This window comes from Carlito syrichta, unplaced genomic scaffold (genome assembly GCF_000164805.1).
Source record: "Carlito syrichta isolate Samal-C Ts95f unplaced genomic scaffold, Tarsius_syrichta-2.0.1 Scaffold135894, whole genome shotgun sequence".
In the NCBI taxonomy this organism is placed as follows: Eukaryota; Metazoa; Chordata; class Mammalia; order Primates; family Tarsiidae; genus Carlito; species Carlito syrichta.
The window spans coordinates 138,374-145,812 of NW_007079990.1; positions in this window are offsets into that span (position 1 = coordinate 138,374).

A 7,439-nucleotide genomic window follows, 5' to 3' on the forward strand; every position below is an offset into this window, starting at 1 on the left:
CTTGCCTCGGCCTCCCAAAGTGCTGGGATTACAGGCTGAGCCACCGAGCCCGGCCCCGTTTTTTTTTTTTTTAAGTAGGAGTCTCACTCTGACACACAGGCTGGCGTGCAGTGGCACAATCATGGCTCACCTCAGCCTCGACTTCCTGGGCTCAAGCGATCCTCCCACCTTACTCAGCTACTGAGTAGCTGAGACTACAGGCACATGTCACCAAACCTGGCTATTTAAAATTTTTTTTGTAGAGATGAGGTCTTGCTGTGTTGTCCAGGCTGGTCTCAAACTCTTGGGCTCAAGCTATTCCCTCACCTCGGTCTCCCAAAATGCTGGGATTACAGATCAATCCCTTGGCACATTCTAAATAAGGCCACATTCTGGCTCCAGGTAGGCAGATATTTTAGCCTATGACCTGGCCTACTACAGGCCTCCCTCTGCCCCCTGCACTCATGCCCATCCATGTGCAAAATGCATTCGCTCAAATCTCCACCTGCTGTGCCAGTGAACCCTTACCACGCATACTGCTTACATGTGCCACCAAGGGCACGCTCATTTTCTGAACTGTAGCCCACCCAAACTGGTGCCATGAACATTTTCTTCCCTTCTCTGGGACCATCCAATGTAGAATGGCTTTGTCCTGCCAGCCCATGGCCTCTGTGGCCCTCAGTGGTGGAGTAGACACCGTTTGGGTGACGTGGCATGCCACGTTGGCATCTGTGTCTGGATCTTTGCACCCAACCTGGCTCTAGGACAGGGCTGGGACAATGTGTATAGACCCCAGGAAGGAAGGAAACCTGGAGCCGGGACCCATGCCCTGGCGGCCCTGCGTGGCTGTGTCTATAGATGGGACAAGGGGGTGGTTCCAGGCTGGGTCAGGGCTCCCGGGATGCCAGCGAGCCCCTGACCCCCTCCACCCCTCCCTGGAGGAGGAAGCCTCGCTATAGCCCGATCATAGGAGACAGTTCCTGGATCCCGGTCTCAGGGCAGGACTGGGGTCTTCCTCAGGGGAAGAGGGGAGGGGTGAGCACACTGGGCAGAAATGCGCCCCTCTGGGTTCTATCCCCAACCCAGCTCCACCCTCACTGCTCCTTCCCAGTGGAGCCTTTGTGGCTGCCCCCACCATCCACCGTCGCCCACCCCTCCCCTGGCTCTGGACCTCAGTGGGTGCATGTCCATGAGCACACGGTGGATGATGGGAGGGCCAGGAGCCGAAGGACCTGGAGGGGCATCTGGTCTGGGCCTCTGATGGTTATGGGGCTCGCTGAGGGGGACACCTGCAACCCCACGCTGATATGACGGGCTCTCTTGCCTCTCTCCCTCCAGGAACCTCCAGGCCTGCACTGGACATGGTCCTTACCCTCCCTCACCAGGTTACTTCTTGGCTTGGTGTCCTGGCACAGGGGGTGTCCCTTGCCTGCAGTGCCCTCCCCCTGCCCTGCTCCGGCCTGACAGTGCTGTCTATGTCCCTCAGGTGCTCTGCCTCCCTCCCCTGTGTCGCCGGGCCTTCCCTGTCCAGCTGGCAAGGACACAGATGCTGCGGATGCCTCAGTAAGCCTGGCATGGGGCCTGGGCGCCGCGGGCTCCCCACGCGCCTTCTGAACGGGCCATGTGAAGCTGGGTGGCTGCGTAACCCACGCAGATCTCCGCAGTGTCCGATCTGTGCCTGGCCAGGCCTCGGGGCACATCCTCCTGTCCACTGGACAGGGCCTTCCCTGCTCAGGGGCTCCCTTCCCTCCCACCTAGTCTTGGTGTTCCAGGTGAGGATTCTGATTTCCTGGGGTGGAACCCACACACCTGCCTTGAATCGCTTTTCCCTGCACATGGGCATACCCCAAAGCCTGAGGGCACTGTCTGGCCATAGGTCCCCTCAGCCTCTCCCCACTCCTCCTCCCCCATGCGCTAGGCAACCTGCTGTGTCCCTGTAGCTGCTCCTTACCCTAGCCTTTATTTTTGCCGTTCCCTTTCCAGAATCCACCCCCAGACCTCAGTCAGAGATGCCTCCGGCCTTCCTGGCCCAGACACAGCCTTGCGGCGCCCACCCCAGCGCTCTCACCTTCTGCCCCCTTCGGCCGTTGCCTGGAGCCCTTCGTGGCCTCACGGCTGTCTGGGTGGCTGTGCTCAGTCTCAGAGAGCAGAGCGTGTGCCTGCCAAGGCCGGGCTGGTCATGGGCCTCCCTCTGACTCCTTCAGTTGGCCTGGTCCGAGGCTGGCTGGCCGCCCCCCAGGTGGAGGGGTGGGCAGGGGGCGGGAGGAGGACGAACTGCCATGTCATCACATTGGTGGTCCCCGGGACACCTCTGCTGCAGGTTCCGTGACCAGTCAGCTGCAGGCCCAGGCAGATTGGCAAGGAGGCAGGACAGGCTGAGAAACACAGAGCTTCTATAGCCGTGGCCAAGAAAAGGTGCCATAGTCCAAGAGATGCCACGTCTCGAATGAGCGCTAGTACAGAGCTCGTTATGGTCTGACGTACGACTCCCACCACGTGCACATTGGTGATCTTGACTTCCAGTACCTGTGACTGTGACTTTATTTGGAAATAGGGTCTTTGCAGATGCAAGTAGTTAAGAGGAGGTCACACTGGAGTGACCTCTAATCCACCATGACCGGTGTCCCTATGAAAAGGGGTGATTGCGACACACACGTCCAGAGGGAATACTACGTGAGATGGAGACAGAGACCGGCAACCCGAGAACACCAAAGGTCAGCAGCAAATCAGCAGAAGCTTGGGGAGGGGCCAGAGATAGACGTTTCCTTTGCGCCTCAGAGGGCTCCAGCCTTGCTTGCACCTTGGTCTTGGACTTCTGGCTTCTAGAACTGGGAGAGCAGAAATGTCTGCCGTTTGAAGCCACCATGTGTGTAATATTTTGTTATAGCCGCTCTAGCTAATAGGAAACTAACAGAGCTTTCATATTTCAGAATGCTTTCTTATATGTTACAGCATTTAATTCTCAAAATCCTTGTGAGGTAATGAATGGTCTGGCATCTCACAGATGAGGAAACAGATTCTGAACATATGAATGACTTGCTTGGATGAATTTGGTCAGTTTCAGGCAGACCCAGAGCTCGAGTCAGCTCTTCTCATTTTAAGTCTAGGTTCAATGAAACATAAGAGCTCTAAAGGCTCCCAGCTTCCAGCTATATTCAGGTTGTAATGTTCTTTTACAGTGTATGTCAGTCAAACTTTGGGCCTGACAGATATTGTTGACTGGGCCAATCCTCTCCCGTGCACCGACCTGCCTCTGAGAAATGGATTCCTATTTCAGGAGAGAAACAGTTGGTGTTTCTTTTGTGCTATAAATGGCCCTCTTAGTACTACTTTAGCTGCATCCCAGGGCTATGTTGTTTTGCCATGCTATTGTTTTATTTTTAATGACTTCAGTGCATTTAAACCGTTTTTCCTTCAGACTTCCTCTTTGACCCATGGGTTATTTAGAAGTGTGTTTCCTGGTGTTTGGAGATTTTCCTGTTATCTCTCTGTTAGTGATTTCGAGTTTGATTCTATTATGGGCAGAGAACACAGAGCACACTGTGTGATTTTAGTTCTTTTAAGTTTGTTGAGATTTGCCTAAGATATAGGCTATATTGGTGTGTATCTCATGGGCACTTGGAAAGAACGGTATTCTGCTCTTGTTGGGCAGAGCGCTCTGTAAATGTCTGTTAGGTCCTGGTTGTTGATGGTGTTGTTGAATTCTTTTATATTCTTGATGATTTTCCATCTAGTTGCTTTGTCAATTGCTGAAAGAAGTGTGTGGAAATCTCCAATCATAATGCTGGATCTGTCTATTTCTCTGTACAGTTCTATTAGCTTTTGCTTCACATATTTTGCAGTTCTGTTGTTTGGTGCATATACAGTTAAATTTGCTATGTTTTTTTTGGTGGAATGACCCTTTATTATGATAATTTTTGTTGCTAAAATTAATTTTTTTTTTTTGAGTTGGAGTCTTACTCTGTCACCCAGACTGGAGTGCAGTGGCCGCTCCCAGCCACCGCAGCCTCGCCTGCTGGGCTCCGGTGATCCTTCCGCCTCAGCCTTCCAAGTAGCCGGAATTACATGCGTGCCCTATCACGCCCGGCTAATTTTTTGATTTCATTGTAGAGATGAGGTCTTGCCTGCCCAGGCAGGTCTCGAACCTGTGGGTTCAGGCAATCCACTCACCTCAGTCTCCCAAAGGCGCAGGATTACAGGTTGAGCCACTGAGCCCGGCTAAAATTAATTTTAAAGATTTTTATGCAGAAGATTTGTTTTTAACCCGTTATAGTCTTCAAGATGCTTGTGGCCTGGCCGCAAAAGAGGGTCTCAGAGAAAGGGAACTCAACTCAGAGGAGGTTGTTTTGCTTTCTTCGGCTTTTCTAGATGAAGACTAGGAAGAGGAGGGACAGACCGTACCCACTTCTGCCTCTCACCATGGAGAAGGTGTGAAGACTCGAGTGAATATTCTCACCTGCTTGGAAACTCCAACATAGCAAGATTATGGATGGGGCAGGAGGTCTTGATAAGAGACTTGTAACTCCATGAAGAGGTGTTGGTGGGTTCCTTATTCTGCCACTGAGACAGACCCAGATTTCATAAGCAGTGGCCATTCATAGCTGGCATTGAAATAAGGCTCTTTATTCTTAGTTAATGGCACTTTCTCAAACTCTGCTCTAAATTACAGCTTTTCCTAACTATGTATCCTGATGTAGTACCTGATGATTCGTTGTTTAACTAAGAGCTTATCTCTAAGGAGGAAGCATAATATAGCAGGTAGCCAACAATTGTTTGTGGAATAAATGAATGAACCAATTCAGCTGGTTTCTGGGGATCATCTAGGTCTAGGAATAGTTACTAGGCTGGTAGCCAAGGACGCAGGAGGAAGTGACCTGCCTTTGACAAGAAGCTCACAAGACCTATAGGTGTGGCAGGACCAGGGAAGCACCACAGAGGGCAGGCCACTGAGCTGTCTCTTGAAGTAGGAGCTTCCCAAGTGGCTCAGAGAAACAAGTCAGAGCAGGCAGGGGTGACAGCGGCCCAGCACATGGAGGCACAGAAGTGCTGGACCTGCTCAGGGCCCAGGAAGGGCGTCTGTGCTCCTGGAGTGACTGTGCCACGAGGCCTGCGTGTGTGTGCATGAGTGTGTGCGTATGTGCCCAGACACACACAGGCTTGTGAATGTCTGAGGTGAGAACGAGAAGACAGGACATGTGCTGCTACACACTACTGCAGCCCACGAGGAGGCTGCAGGGAGGAGACGGCACAGCTGCCCCTTTTGTTCAAGAGCCTGAAGATGCTTCCGGTTTGGCTCCCAGCATCCCTGGGGCAGAGTAAGCTGACTTGCTGGCGCATGCACACATTTGCTCATGTGCACATACAGAGATGTACACACACACACACACACACACACACACACTCAGGCATCGTACCCTGGCACAGCCCTCCAAGGCCTCCTGCACACTCCTGCCCGCAGGTGCATGGGCACTCTCACTCCCACACGGTCCAAGTGTGTGCTCACACCTGCTACCCTGCCTGCCTTCTGCTGCTACCCATTTGTGTGCATGCAGGCACACACATGCACTCACACTCGCCCCCTCACACGCACAGAGCTCCAGGACTTGGAGGTGCCACTCTGCCTGCCTCACTCCTGGACCCCCTTTGAGCCACTGTCTGGGGCTGACCCCTGCTCTTGCCCCCTCACCCTGGCTCCTTCGTGCCCTCTAGGGGGTGCGTGAGAGGAGGCTGGGTGAGCCCAGGCAGGGCTTTGCAGGCCAGGTCCCGCTGGGGTGGGCCTTCTGGGGGAGGAGGGAAGCTCCCACTGCCCCACAGCTGGGTCACACACATTCACTGCCTGTTGCTGGCCCTGCTGGCTTGGCTCTCACGGGGAAGCTCACCTCCGGGACTAGCCAGGTCCCCGGGCCAACAGGAGAGTGACCGTCTGCCTTGGGTACAGGCTGACAGGAGCTGCCCTCTCCTGAGATCTGGTTGTACAGAGCACCTCCTCTCTTGCCTGCACTGGGAAGCAAACAATTTCCACACATATGTGAAAGGCAGAGGTGTGTGTGTGTGTGTGTGTGTGTGTGTGTGTGTGTGTGTGTGTGCGCGCGCACACGCGTGCGCACGTGCGTACGCACAACTCATCCTTCACCCAGCCTCTCCCAGGGGGTTTCAGGGGGAGAAAGAGCCAGAACCTTCCCCTAAGCAGCAGTCTGCGTGTGTGTGCGCTCCAGGGAGGGGTGCGGAGACAAAGTAGATGGGCTTGCAAGAAGCCATGACCCCTGGAGCCTCAGTCGACATGGCAGGGCCAGGAGTGGGTGTCTACAGTCACCCGGGGACCTAGCCTGTGCGCTTGGGGGCTGGAGGCACGTGGCGTGAGGGACACCTGAAAGAAAGGTGGGCCAGGTGGATGGGCCTCGGGTCTCCTGGAGCCCCCTGTGAGATGGTAGTGGGTGGCTGGGCTCTGGGTCTGAGGCTTGGCAGGGAACTGGCCGGTTGGGAGCAGGCAGGTGGCGGCGAGAGCCCCAGGCTCTGAAGCCAACTTCCTTCCTGGCAGCCCCCCGCCTGGGCCTCTCACCCGCCCCTGAGGCCCCCAGTTGACCCCTGTCCACCCGCTCCAACCACCCGGGCCTCTGCACTGCAGTGACGCACGTTCCCTCACTTCTGCCTCTGACCCTGCTGCCCCTTTGCTCCGTCTCCTCACGTGTGCAGACGCCTGGGGCGACGGCTGTCTGGGCCTGACCCCTCCCCAGGACCCTGCTTCCTGCATGTGACCCTTGCAGACACCTCCCACCCACACTGGCTTTGACCTGGCATCGTGGAGGACCAGGGACTGACTCTGACAGCTGGGGCCACCTCTGTGAGTCCCCAGCCTCTAGCCTTGGCTGTGTAGGTGAGGGTTGAGGCTCCAAATCCAGCTTTGAGGTGGTGAGGATGCTTCTCTCAGAAGGCTCTGGGCCTCCTGGCTACAACAAGGGAGGCGGATGGGAGGAGAGGCGGTCAGCCGGCTGTGCCAGGACTGCTGCGGGTGCTGACGAGTGGGCCGTGCACGCGCATTCTCCCCAGAGTGGGCACGCTCCTGAACCTTCATCATAAAGGGTCAGCCGATCCTGGAAGGGGCTTCTCCCCGATACGGTGGGGGCTCTCCAGCGCCTCCTCCACTGAGGCTCTTTGGACCCACGGCAGGGCGACCACCGCCACCAACGTATCAGGCCAAGCAATCACAGACTAGGACGCACACGGTGTCCCCCGAGCCCCCCGATGCCAGAGCTAGGTGGGACACGCAAGCTCGGTGCACACAGCCATCTGCCTCGCAGTGGAAGCGGGTGCACCCCAGGTTCCGGCCCTCAGGCGGTCGCCTCCCACCTGCCTGGGGGGTGGATGCCCCTACCCTCTGAAGGCCAGAGGGGGCAGCCTCCCTGGGCCCCAGCTGAGGGCAGGGCTGGTACACGGTGAGCAGAGCGGCCTCCCCAGGCCCC